The sequence below is a fragment of the Mustela lutreola genome, chromosome 11, assembly GCF_030435805.1.
Source record: "Mustela lutreola isolate mMusLut2 chromosome 11, mMusLut2.pri, whole genome shotgun sequence".
NCBI lineage: Eukaryota > Metazoa > Chordata > Mammalia > Carnivora > Mustelidae > Mustela > Mustela lutreola.
In genome coordinates this window covers 40,931,641-40,945,888 of record NC_081300.1, presented here as the reverse complement: position 1 = coordinate 40,945,888, position 14,248 = coordinate 40,931,641, and the positions used below count along the sequence as shown (strand labels likewise).

Here is a 14,248-nt window from a genome sequence, read left to right as displayed (position 1 = left end):
CCTAATTACATAGAGCAAACTGAGGGTTGCGGGAAGGTAAGAGGATGGGGGAATGCAGTAAATGAGTAATGGGCATTAAGGAACGCACTTGGGATGAGCACTGGCTGTTATACGTAAGTGATGAACCACTAAATTCTACTTCTTAAACCAGACACTACACTATATACTTACTAACTTGAATTTAAATTTTAAAAAATTTTTAATAAAAAGAAGAAAAAATTGAGACCTATGATCAGTACACTATATTGACAAAACCCAGAATCATTTTCCCAGAGTCCTAGAAAGTAACTCAACGATGCAAAGTTTTATACTTTAAATTTCAGCTTCCAGAAATTTTATATCCATAATCCTATGTAACTGAAGTACTCTGTAAAGTTATATCGATTAAACTTTCTTCCTTCAAATAAGAATAAAGTCAATTGATTATATCAAGCCACAATCCATCTTAGAAAACTATGGGGAAAGATACAGATGTAGTGAAAAAAAGGGCCATCTGTACCCCAATGTTTATAGCAGCAATGGCCACGGTCGCCAAACTGTGGAAAGAACCAAGATGCCCTTCAACGGATGAATGGATAAGGAAGATATGGTCCATATACACTATGGAGTATGATGCCTCCATAAGAAAGGACGAATACCCAACTTTTGTAGCAACATGGACGGGACTGGAAGAGATTATGCTGAGTGAAATCAGTCAAGCAGAGAGAGTCAATTATCACATGATTTCACTTATTTGTGGAGCATAACAAAAAGTATGGAAGACATGGGGAGTTAGAGAGAAGGGGGTTGGGGTAAATTGGAAGGGGAGGTGAATCATGAGAGACTATGGACTCTGAAAAACAATCTGAGGGGTTTGACGTGGCAGGGGGGTGGGAGGTCAGGATACCAGGTGGTGGGTATTATAGAGGGCACGGATTGCATGGAGCACTGGGTGTGGTGAAAAATAATGATACTGTTATGCTGAAAATAAATAAATGAAAATAAATAAATAAATAAATAAATAAATAAATAAATAAGAAAACTATGGGGCTGGGATGCCAGGAAGTGAGGAAAATTGGTGTTAATTTTTAATGGATTGACTTCATTTACTATGTTTATGTCTGCTTCAGAGGCTTTTGTTTAGATGTAATGTAAAGAGAGAACAACTATTTGATCTTTTTATTCCTTTTTCTCTTTTTTTGTACAATGAACATTGTAAGTAATGTTCAATATTCTTTAAGTATCTCACTGGCCTACTTTGCATAAGTACTTTGCTTGTATTGTTCACATTACTTCAATGTGTCTTTCGTGGTTCTCATTGTCAAAATTGGGACCGAATCAATATAAATCCATAAAATCCTTAATCATTAAAGCCGTTTCCCTCAGATTAAACTCCTATGCAGTCATGAAAATACTAATGAATGTTAATATGACTCCATGGAAAGTCTTAACTGTGATGGTCTGAATGTGTGACCAGTGTGTGTGCCAAGCTGATTGAACCTTTTTTTTTTTTTTTTAACAATAGCTTTTTAGTTCAGTGTAGGAAAGAAAAGAGCCTGCTTTTTCACACAATGCCAAACCCTGAATAGTTCCAATTTCAGCCTAATCACACTGTCCTTAAAATTTCACTCTGCTTGAATAATGAAAAAGGGTGATATGAAAATTGTATGAAACTAGCATGCCCCAGGACAGATAGGGTAGGATGTAATTACATATGCTTCAACAGCTGGGGCAATGTGCTGTAAGAAAGGCTTTTAAGGTGACAGGAGTTAATTGCACAGGTTTTAGGGCAGAAGAAAATGTATGTGAAGAAGCAAAGGGGAAAGACACAAACCCCAACAGGGTGTCAGGTTTCAAAATTTGAGAGAAAAAGGATTATTCCAAATTAGAAATGGACATAAAAAGGGAAATGGTAAGCCACTTTTTCCAACAGATGAAATAAAAAGGAGAACCTTGGCTAGGTGGGAAGCAGTGTATTCCTTCCTAGCCTCCTGAGCATAAAGCTGGTTATGATGTGCCTGCATATAAAAGACGACAGCCTCCCATACCCCAGGCTGTGATATTTCCCCAGTGACACTGGTCCACAAGGCAGCTCAGTAAGAAATAGCACATTTTCCTGCAATATCTGTAATGACAGTGGTGTCTATCTTGGACTAGAAATTGTAGGGCCATAGAAACTATGATGCATTCAGTCTTGTCTCCAGCTGAAAAACACAAAGCTTTTGAAAGACACCCTTTGGGTGGCATTCCTCTAATGAAGGCTGAATCACTTTTTGCAAGCTGTGTGAGTTTGTCAAACGAAGAGAAAGGGACTGTGTATGATAGTAGGTGTCACATTGAAAATAAAACTTTCAAAAGGAAAAAGGAAGTAAGTGGTGGTATCAATCTTGGTCTTATCCATCTTCCCCACGGGGCTACCTTTTTACAGAGCTAGTTGGACATGAGTTATGCTGTTCACTCCTGGTGGGTGCAGAATAAACACAATATCTTACCCACGTAGGCTTTGCTTTCTGAATGTTTTCAGAAATAGTATGTGATAAATCACCAAAAAAGAAATCTTCTTGGATTTTGTATAATTATGATCTCTTTGAGAAACATGGACAGGTATAGAGGTATTTTTAATACACCTGATATTGTAAGTTATAACCCTTGCTCAAGGATATTACCACTAAATCTTTAATTGATACTAATAAATTAATTGTGGCACTACATCTTTAATTGATCCTTAAATGATACTAATAAATTGATCTTTAATTGATACTAATACATTCATTGTGTGGCATTAAAATACTTAATAGAGACTGAGGCTTGTTCAGAGAATGAAAGTTTATTGTTGAATTTTAATGTATAATTCAAATACATTGATTTAGTTGCTCATTCTTCCCCATTTTTTGGACACTTCATTTTGATTAGCTAAATGTGTTTTGAAGACATTTCTTCAGTTTGCTGAAAGAGTCAAAATCTTTCCTAAGCTAGAATATAAACACAAACACTAAATCATTTACTAAATATCTGTCAGCAATTTACAACCCCATAACCTCATTTCAAATTAAAATCTCTTAATGCTCCATCATTCCCCCCGGGGGAGATCAGCTTGAAATTCTCAAGGCAAATCCAAATTTCTTCTCCAGATTCGACTTAATTCTGATTTCTCATTAAAAGGCTTATTTAGAGTAACATGATGTAATCTGCTTTCTCATCATGGACAGCTGTGTTTATCAGCCTCGAGACATATTAAAGGTACAGATATATTCATTTATGATTGAAAAAAAAAAGTAAAACTATTTCAGGGTTTGTTTTTTTTTTTTTTTTTTTTTTTTTGTATGTCATTCGTGCACCTTTGCAGAATAGATTTTAACTTAGTTTTGTATTGGGTCAAGTTTCTTTTCCTCTTACCAGTCTGCTGTTATTTTTGTTTCTTTTTTTTTTTTTTTATTTAAATTCTAGTTAGTTAACATATAGTGTAATATTAGTTTCAAGAGTAGAATTTAGTGATTCATCACTTACATGTAACACTCAGTGCTTATCCCAACAAGTGCCTGCCTTAATGCCCATCACCCACTTAGCACATCCCCCCCACCCACCTCTCCACCAGCAGCCCTCAGTTCTCTATAGTTAAGAGTCTGTTTTATGGTTTGCTTCTTCTTTTTTCCCCATGTTCATCTGCTTCATTTCTTAAATACTACATATTAGGGAATGCTGGTTTTTTTTTTTTTAAGCAAAAACAAAATAACAGGTCTTACTTGTCCTTTATTTTTAATAATGGATTTTATACATAAGTACAAAATTAAAAGGACCACACCACATTATGCATAATCTATACAAGTATCTGGGGGATTCATGAAGGAGGGTGGTTGAAGTGAATTAAAGATCAGCTATTCTTCAGTCTATAGGCAAGACTACACTTACTTCTACCGGAAGAAATTTTTTAAGTTTTTAAGAAGGCTTCCAAAGAAATTCACTCACTGTTTTATCTCCAAAAGACTTTTATGTATACATGAAACCTAGCATAGTGACAGGACATTTTTCCTTATTCTTTCTTGGCCTCGATGAAGAATAATATGCTACAATTTCAAAATAATAATCTTTCTCAGGCCAGACATCCTACAAAACGGGTCAAGGATCAGTTATATCTTTGTATCCACTGTGTTGGTTACCAGCTCTACTCCGTATTTTTCACCAGCAGAGAACCAGTCTGAAAACAGACTTATCTCTGAGGCTTGCAGGGAAGCAGGGAACAGTCCCCTCCATCCCATCTGTATATTGCTTTGACAACAAGTTTGTAAAGGATAGCTTTTCATCACATAGGGACAAGAATGAGCCAGATATTGCTTTTTGATGTTGATCTTATTTTTAACCCTTAAATCATCTCTCTGATTCTAGAACGAATTCTCTAATCTTTCATTGGTTGTTGATATTTAATTGTTACAGCACAGTTCTGATATTGGAAGATGATTCTGATATCCTTTTCATTTGTTATTGTTCAAGTTGATTTAGAAAAGAAAAAAAAAACAATAACTCTGTACTATATTTTCTTTCTTATGGAAGTCATAGTCTTTTCGAAAACATTTTTTATAAGTAAAGTATTTCTTTACTAAGCAATTACTTTTTGAACACCTGTCGTATGACTATGATTGTTGAAGACATTTGGGGGACAGTAAGGAAAGATGAAAATACAATGCAGTTACAGACCCTTAGGAATATACAAGTTTATGTGGTAAGTACAAGAAGGGGCCATAAGTATCTATATATGCATATTATATATGTATGTGTGTATATGTGTGTACATATGTATGTATATATTGAGGAATGTGACATTTGTAAATGATCTAATATTGGGCTAGAAATTTCTAGTTCAATAAGAGCCATTGATAGAAATTTAAATTTTAAATGAAAGTTAATTAATTTTAACTAATTACATTAAAAGCTTCCGTTTCAAATTAAATTAAAATTAATTTAAACACAGAAGGTATAAAATGAATTGGAAAATCTAAATTATCTCTCCGAACTCTCCTTTTACTCCCGATTCCTGGACCATTTTGTTGGTGGTGAGTGCTTTTCAGGTTTTAGGTCATCTCTTCCACCAGACATAAACAGGATATTTGATAAAAGAAGAGGGCAGGGGAGTTAAAAGGAACTCACTCTTTTATTGACACATTAACAAACAACGAAAGCAACAAATCCAACCTTTTCCTTCTTTTTTTCTATCCACTATGGATATAAAAAACTATAAGACAAAGTTAAAACTTTTTTTTTTTTTAACTAGGCAAAGAATTTTATTAACCTTACTTCAAACTTTACTCCCAGGCTTCGTCAGCTTAACTAGCTGCAAAGAATGAATTGTGTATAAGCAAAAATTGGAAAGAGCTGCAATGTCCAAGGGGCTTGGGCTTAAAAATATTAGAAATCTAGGTTTTATCGGATCCGTGAATGAAATTTTTAAAAGCAGTCATAAATGAAAAAGCAGCTCCCAGTAACTTCTTCAAGTTTTGTTTTTTTCAGAAGCTGATTCAATTCAGTTTGCTTCATTCTTGGGAGCTTCATCAAGATTCTCCACGAAATCTGAAACTTCATCATCATCATCCTCTGCAATAGCAAGTGAGGCCTCATCCACAGACTGTGTGGCAGAGCTTCAGCCAGTCTTCTTAAATTAGTCAAACTGTCTGTATCAAGTTGGCTTAAGATACTGGGCGGCATTTCCTTCCACTGCTCTGTGTCAGCGTGGCCTGGAATGATGAAAGTGTTCACTGCCAGGAATGCCTGACCTTTACGGTTGTGAAAATAGATCACAGTTTCTTGGTTTGTGAACATATTCCCTTCTTCAGTACCAGAGATATTGTTTGCCCCTAACTTCTTCAAGAAGAACTGATGTTTTGGGCTGGGTGGCTCAGTGGGTTAAGCCTCTGCCTTCAGCTCAGGTCATGATCTCAGAGTGCTCAGATCAAGCCCCACGTGTGGTTCCCTGGACAGCTGGGAACCTGCTTCTCTCTCTCCCTCTAACTCCACTCCCAGTTTGTGCTCTCTTCTCTCTCTCTCTCTCAAATAATTAAAATCTTAAAAAAAAAAAAAAAAAAGAACTGAGGTTTTTTTGTCATCTTCTGTAGCCATTCTATGAACCACCTTCTTTTGGCAAACAGTTCCTTTCCCACCAATGCTCGTGTGTGCTTGCAGTTTGGCGAGTTTCTCCTAGTTTATGAGACTTCCTCTCAACGTGCTGGAGCAGAAATGTGTATGAGGGGGACTAGCGTCAGGGCTAGGTGGGTCTCAAGGGAACCAGCTGAGAGAGATTAGGTGTATACTTGCAGGGATGCAAGATGGCAGCTCCACAGTAAAAACTTCTTAAACAATTTTGAAAATAATTAAAAAATTCATGTCTGTTTTTATTGGTGAATTATCAAAAGGTTTTCCTTGTAACAGGAGCAATTTATTTATCCATGAAAAGCCCCAAATATTCCCTAAATACTTACGAGACATTTCAAGAACATACAGATAAATATTGTCAAATCAGTTCTAAATTCAGAAAATCTCAGGCAGACTTTCTGGTTACAGGTTTAGGGACCTTCCATACTAGCCAGAATAATCATTGCTAGAGTAGGTTAGGAATATGCATGCACTAGCAAGCCGCAGGGTGAATCTTAGGATTAGGAGTTGTGGTTTAAAAGTTACTTGCACACATCCTGTAGTAAAAATAGCAAGGTGCACAACAGCCGCACACCAGCGATGCTAGTGTTCACACCAGGTTTCCTGGAATCTTGTTCCTGAGGCACAGCCACATAGAACAGCCTCCTGCTTCTTCTCCTTCCCCTGAGCTGAATTTTCTCATCGTAACAACTTGCTTACAGTATCTGATGGGCTTTTCTGGCCAATAGGGTTGAGTTTACTTTTTTTGGTCAGTCCTCACCTGTAGTCTCCAAGTCCCTAAAATGACAAAACGGTGTCCCATCTTTACCCAGAAGCTACCACAAGTCTTCCATTTCTCCAAACCTATCAGTTGAGAATAGACAAGGCAATGAGAACCATAAACGAAAGCTAATATACACAATAGTACTCAATAGTCACCAAAAGAACAAACTAACAAGTAGTTCTCAGGTAAAAGTTCAGGAAAATTCATACATTTACATACAGAAATAATATTTTCCTTGGATCTTGAGCAAGATCAAAATTAAAATAAATAACCGGTGGAAAAATATGGGGGAGGAAAAGAGTAAAAGAATATATGTATAAATATATGTATAAAGAATATATGTATAAAAGAATATATGTATTTATTTAAATGTGTTTATGATGCTCAGAGGCTTACAGAATGATTAGGGCTACAGTTAGGGTGAACCGTATATCTGGGTTTGCCAGGGACAGTTGTGGATGTTGCCTATTCCTGGTGTAATTACAAATAACATCCTACTCTTAAAAGTGTATCAATTTGGATAATAAAATCTCATGATTATTCTATCTACAGTTAGATAAGTCATCATGGTGAAGATGAATTATAAAATAAAAAAACAAAAATTTTTAAAAGTCAACTTGTGGAAAGCAATGAGTCAGCATTAGACTGTGAAATTAGGAGACCAGGATTTGAGGTTGAGTCTGCAGAGCTTTGCGTGGGTGAAAATGAATATATTCGCTTTTGTGGAGCACAGTGTTTGACTTTAAATGTTACAGAAAATGAGATCAACTAAGCAGAGAGAATCCTAGTGATTAAGAATTTTGAAGCCCATAATTTAGAATTCTAATTAGACTTTAGCCAGCAGTTATTTTCCTTCTCAGAAAAGGAGATTTTCTCCAATTGATGTGGAAAAATTCTTGATTCTTGTTGCTTCAGAAAAACTCATAGTCTGAATAGTATAGGGACTAAGTTGATGCCCATGCAAATTATGAGGAGTCAAAAGGTATGAAATCAAAATCTAAACTATAGACACTGAGGGTAAGACAAAAGCAGCATGTCCTCTCAAGTGATAGATACACACTCCATGTACTTCTGAAGTATAAAGAAAGAGAACATCACTCTAATTACTAATTAGTAATATGCATCAAGATTTTTAATTCCAATGAACTCTACTTCTTTATTGACTTTTCTCCTACTTATCTCTCAATGAGAGAGACAAAAGCAAAATTTATTTTTAATTTTTTATTTTTTATAAACATATATTTTTATCCCCAGGGGTACAGGTCTGTGAATCACCAGGTTTACACACTTCACAGCACTCACCAAAGCACATACCCTCCCCAATGTCCATAATCCCACCCCCTTCTCTCAACCCCCCTCCCCCCAGCAACCCTCAGTTTGTTTTGTGAGATTAAGCGTCACTTATGGTTTGTCTCCCTCCCAATCCCATCTTGTTTCATTGATTCTTCTCCTACCCACTTAAGCCCCCATGTTGCAAAAGCAAAATTTTAAGCCAAGAGTAAAACATATCTTAGGTTATTTATTTATTTATTTATTTTACCCACAAGTCTTGCAAGTTCTAATGAACAACAAAAAAATCAGAATTGCACTGCCCTATGCCCTTGACTAATTACATTGTATCTTCCAGAGCCCTTCAGATCAGTGCCTATTGCCTGGTTCTAAGTTCCCAAGGAATCCTGTAATGACTAATAAATGACTGTAGCTCACATGAAAAATCACATTGTGTCCTGCTGTACCTCAGATCTGAACAGTGCAGCCCACTAATGAGCCAGCTGGGCTCCTATGTTGCTTTTCATTCCCTTTTTATGCTAATTATGTTAGGTGTGGTGACCATTTTCCTAGTCCATTTCAGATCCAACCTCCTCCCTTGCACTTTTCTGTCTGATATCACAGAAGGGGGTATGGAGGTGTGGGGTGGAGGGGTAGGGCTGACTTTGCAAAATATAATCCCCGGGCTCCTTTGGGAACTAATCTCTGGTTGGATCAAAGACAGACCAGAGAGCAGGGGGATGGGAGAAACCAGGGGTAAGTCCCACTCCCACCTCTGCCTCAGAGATGTGCCATTGGCAGTAGCTCTGTCTCCATGTGGTTACACCTTCCACAAAAGACTTCTTTTATCTCCCTCCTGACTCTTGCCTGGACAATTCCATGGTAGTTCTAATACTTTCTGAGCAGTTCCAATTGCCCAGTTTTGCTAACAGCACCCATACTGGGTTACAGGTCTGGGGAAATCTCAAGGCCATTTCTAGTTTACCTTGTTGTCCCTGTTTTTGAATTTCCTCTCCTCTAATGCCCTTGTGATATGGATCTTTATCCATCTACAAGAACTCTAACAACACAGCTTGAATGGACTTTCTTTCCCCAGCACCTTTCTTTTAGAAGAATACCTTTGCTTAATGATGTGGATGGAAGTTTAGAGACAAAACTAACTTTAGAATAAAGTTTTTATTATGTCCATTATCAGAGAGACTGCATTCTGACTTTTATAGAAGATTCTCAGTTTATGCTTGCTGTTCCAGCCTATTTATGAAAAACAACCCCTTTTCATCAAAAGTGCTTCAGTTCGGGGTGCCTGGGTGGCTCAGTGGGTTAGGCCGCTGCCTTCGGCTCAGGTCATGATCTCAGAGTCCTGGGATCGAGTCCCGCATCGGGCTCTCTGCTCAGCGGAGAGCCTGCTTCCCTCTCTCTCTCTGCCTGCCTCTCCATCTACTTGTGATTTCTCTCTGTCAAATAAATAAATAAAATCTTTTAAAAAAATTTTTAAAAAAAGTGCTTCAGTTCACAAATTATATGGTCATTCTAACAATTGGCACCCTGAATTTATCACGATTTTCAAAACCTTAAAGATGACAACAAGAAACAGGGAATTCAGTACACTTCCTATTACTTGACAAGCCCAGTTCTTTCCCAATTTATGAGTATTGAGTTTTCATCTTACCCCAGAGACTCTAGAGTATGACTGGATTGTTTTCACAGTGTGCAAATAGTTAAAAAGTTCTGGAAATACACATGAGCAGATACTCACTTAGTGACTGGAAAGTTAGGATCTGTACTGATTATAAATAAAAACACTAAAATTTATATAAATGGCTAATTAAACCCAAATATTTTACAAGAGTAATGTCCAAAGCAGTAGTGTAAACATTTGGGTGGAATAGAAGTTGGTACGTTTATATTTATTTATCCATTTAGCAATAACTTTTAGGTGTTTACTTTGTACTAGTCTGTGGACTTAGTGATGGAGAAATAGTGAGGGGAAAAAACAGAAAAAAGATTTATTTACCTTCAGGGGTGTTCCATTGCTAACAGCATGGAGAATTAGCACCATGCCTTTTGGGCAAATGGCATAGAAATTTGTATCAAGAGCATATATGTCCATATCTCTTAGCTTATTAATGTTCCTCAAAAATTAATTATAATGAAAGAAAGATAATTATAAATATACAAAGCCCAATACACAAAATATTACTTGCAATAGTGTTTGTAATACAAAAATTAAGCAACCTATGGTATATTCAGTAATATTAAGTATTAACTGTTAATTAATACTTAATTAATATTAAGTAAGTATTAAGTAATACACATAATTGCATGTTTGCTATAGTACAATTACCTTAAAAACTAGAATGTAAGAGTACAGAAGTAAATGCAATTTTTTTGGTTCAGTGATTTTATAGATTTTTCTCTATCTTAAAAACTTCCTGTAATGCCATTTTCTCCAGTTAACTCCATTTTAAAATAAAAATAAAAATAAAAATAACAAACAATTCACATTGGCCTAACAAATAATTGAGAATGTAAGACATTAAAGTTTGAAGTTACTTTCTGTAAGATGAAAAATTAAGCACTTGTGAAATGACTATTTCTCTGCTTCTTTCCATACATAATAATGAGGTAAAACCTCAGTGTGTTGACAAAGACCATAGGCTGAGTCACAGGCTAGGAATTTTGTCACTTTTCTGGCAACAGCTAATTTTGACTAAAATTTCTTGAGTGGTTTCTCATCTGTAAACTGATGAATCTGAACCTAAGTAACTACTGGTCTATAAACTTTTTTAAAAAGAATGAAAATTTTAAATCTATGAACATCTGTTATCACTAACAACTGTTACTAATTACACTGCCATTGTACGTTATATTTGTAAACCTGCATTTATCATTTTATGTTTACAGTATATTTTACAGATCACTGATAAATCCACGAATATACAGTTTTAATATAAATGATAGACAGTATCATCTTCAGCTTAAAAAAAATAGCTATACTCTCTCCCTTCTTATTGTATGCGTACTGGTATATCAGGAAGCTGTTATGCAAAAACAGCTCACATGCCTTGTGACATTCTCACTCTTTACTAAATGAAACAAAAGATAAAAAGCCCCCTGGGTAGAATGTCCCTAATGAATAGAGTTGACATGAAAATGTGACAGGCTGACAGAGAGAATGAACTGAAGAACTCAAACATTCTTATTGCATGTGTATGAATAATCCAAAGATGGAAGACTGGCAAAATTACTGTCTTAATTTATTTTGTCACTGTAATATACATTTTAATTGACACAAAAGTTGTTTAAAAGTTCACTTTTGAAGACTGTTGAATTCACAATAATGCATTCATGTGGAAGGTACATGATAGCTTAAGCGAAGGCAGGGTCTAGGCCATATACATATTTTCTATGTGTAGTAGCATGTCCTCAATGATTCTTTATTTAATGAACAATTACTACCTATACTGAGATGTAAGTTCCATGGGAGCAGGGATTTTTTTTTTTTTTTTTGGTCTCTTCTGCTGACTGATATATACTAAGCTCCTAGAAAAGTGATTGGCACATAATAGGTCTCAATAAAATTTGTTGAAACAATAGATGACCCAGAGGGAAAAAAAAAAAAAAAAAAACATTTTCCCACTTACTTGTTGAGTAATATTATTGCTAAAATGCTCTTTTTCAAAAAATATAGTGGTTAGAGGGATCTGGCTCGGTCAACCTGTTAAGCATCCAACTTTTTATTTTGGCTCAGGTCAGGATCTCCCGGTGTAGTGCCCAAATTTTCGTGTCCGAGAGACCACCAAGGAGCTAACACCGATGCAATCACAGGAGGGTTTATTCGACAAGCTTAAGCTTGGGCCCAAGTATACCCGACATAGCGGAACAGGGACTTGGACTCTGAACCAGATTACAGTCAGAGTTTTTAAAGGCTGAGGAGGGGTGGACTCAGTGGTGGGTGAGGACAAAGGGGATTAGGGATGATGTAAGTCTCTAAGGAATTTTGGAAGCAAGGTCTCCAGGGCCCTGAGGGGCTAGCTATTGTTGGGAGAAAGGTTTTTTATTACCAGTAGTAAAAGTCTTCTCCTGAGACCCTTTAGATGTCTACCAGTGGATCATATGCTTGGGAATGATTGCTGACACTATCTTGGAGGTTTAGAGATAAAGTTTCCTAAAGGAATTATTAAAGTAGAATTATAGGATCCTGGTTAAAACTGTTGGAATAGGGGGCCCGTCAGGCTAGGATTGTCCTTAGCAAAACCTCCACGTGAGGGCAGTTGAGTCCCCAGGGGAGAGCCACTCTGTTTCGAGGGCTTGTCAGTAGGTAAGGAATTTTAATGATTTTCCTCAGGCTCTGTTTCCCACATCATTCCCCCCTGAACAATTTTGACCCTTAAATCTTAAAGTTTGTAGAGGGTGGGAGGTCTCATCTTCTGTAACTTCTTCCTGCTGAATAGGGGCGTAGAGTTGTCCCTACCGACTTGGGTCAGTTGGGGAATGTGTAGGGGAGTTAGGAAAGACAAAGGCAGCTGAGTCCAGGGGAGGCTGCTCCAGTGATCTTCCCAAGTGGAAAGGATCATCTGTGGAAGTTATGACAGTGAAGGAGTTGAAGTCCGGTGAGGAGACATGGGAGAAAATAGCAAAACATGATTAGTGTAACAAAAAGAAAATAAAGCTCAGATAAGTTTTTTTTGCTATTTGAAAAAAAAAAAACCTTTTCCAGTCCAGGGGTTTAAATCAATCATTAAAGGAGAGAAGGACTGTTTAAAGTGCTAACCTGAGTAGGTCAGAACCCAAGAAATATTTTGTGATAATCTGGAACATCAAGATGGCTGCACTTACGTCATGGCTAGACTCGAAGTGGGTATAGCCTTGTTTTTCTTGGCCTCCACATGGGTTGTGAGATAGATTCCCACATTGGGCTCTGCACTGGGCATGGTGCCTACTCAGGATTCTCTCTCTAACTGCCCCCTCTGTCTTAAAAAAATATATAAAAATATAAATAAATAGTGTTTAGAAAGAAGCTTAGCCATTTACCTGGGGGAATAACAAAAAGGTATAGTGAATGCAAAAGTAGATGAACACAGGCCTATGAGCTACCTTCAATCTTTAGCATGAGTTGTTAGATTACTGGATATGTAAATGTTTTCAATAAGTTCTTTATAAAATGGGGTGATAAGGATATTAGCAAGTAATGTAGCTATCTAATTGTGTTTACTGGTTATTTATTGGTGAATATCCAAAACTTGGTGGCTTAAACAACAATGAAATTTAATAGCTCTTCTGGTTTTTGTAAGTCAGATATTTGGGGATAGCTCAGTGTCAGCCCAAATGTCAACAAGAGCGACAGTCATCCAACAGCTTGTTTAGGGTTTTAGGATCTACTTTAAAGGTGGCTTACTCTCATGACTGACCAGCAAGAGATCTCAGAATCTCCATACCTGGGTTTTCCCAGGGCTTCTGAGGAAGCCTCACGACATGGGAGCTTGCTTCCCCCAGAATAAGTGATAAAGAAAGCTGAACAAAGAATTTGCAGCGTCTTTTGTGACCTAGCCTCAGAAATAACACTGTAAGTTTCATGGTATTCTATTCCTTTGAAGAGAGTCACTAAATACAGCCCACATTCAGAAAAGGGAGGAAAAAAAAAAAAGAAGAAAAGAAAAGTGAGGACTTTGGCTGCCTTTTTTGGAGGGAAGAATATCAAATTTGTGAACATATTTTAAAACCACAAAAATGGGAACAACTGTTTAGCTGATTTTTACGTAAGCTCTTATCCATTGCTATAGCCATTGAGAGAAGTAAATGAGGTTGTAAGATTGTCAATTCTATAATTAAATGAGTCATATATGCAGTAGATATTCCTGCACACTAAGGATTTTTCCCCAAAAAACTAGTCAAATTATTATCACTATTTCCCATTTCATTTTGTCTGTGAGTAAACATTATATGTATAGGGAAACTTGACTACCAGTGGGTCTAGTATTTATTGTGTTGATTATTGTAGGTATCCATAAAAACCTCCTGGGTACACTTATTAAAAATGTAGATCCTTGGGTTCTATTCCACTTGACTAAATTAGAATCCTTTGTATGAGATGTT

At 36.6% G+C, this 14,248-nt stretch overlaps 1 pseudogene; it reads right to left on the bottom strand.

The window, feature by feature from the left end:
- Positions 1–5,494: 5,494 nt before the first annotated feature.
- Positions 5,495–12,996, bottom strand: LOC131810953 (transcription factor BTF3-like; annotated as a pseudogene).
- Between the last annotated feature and the right edge of the window lie 1,252 nt (positions 12,997–14,248).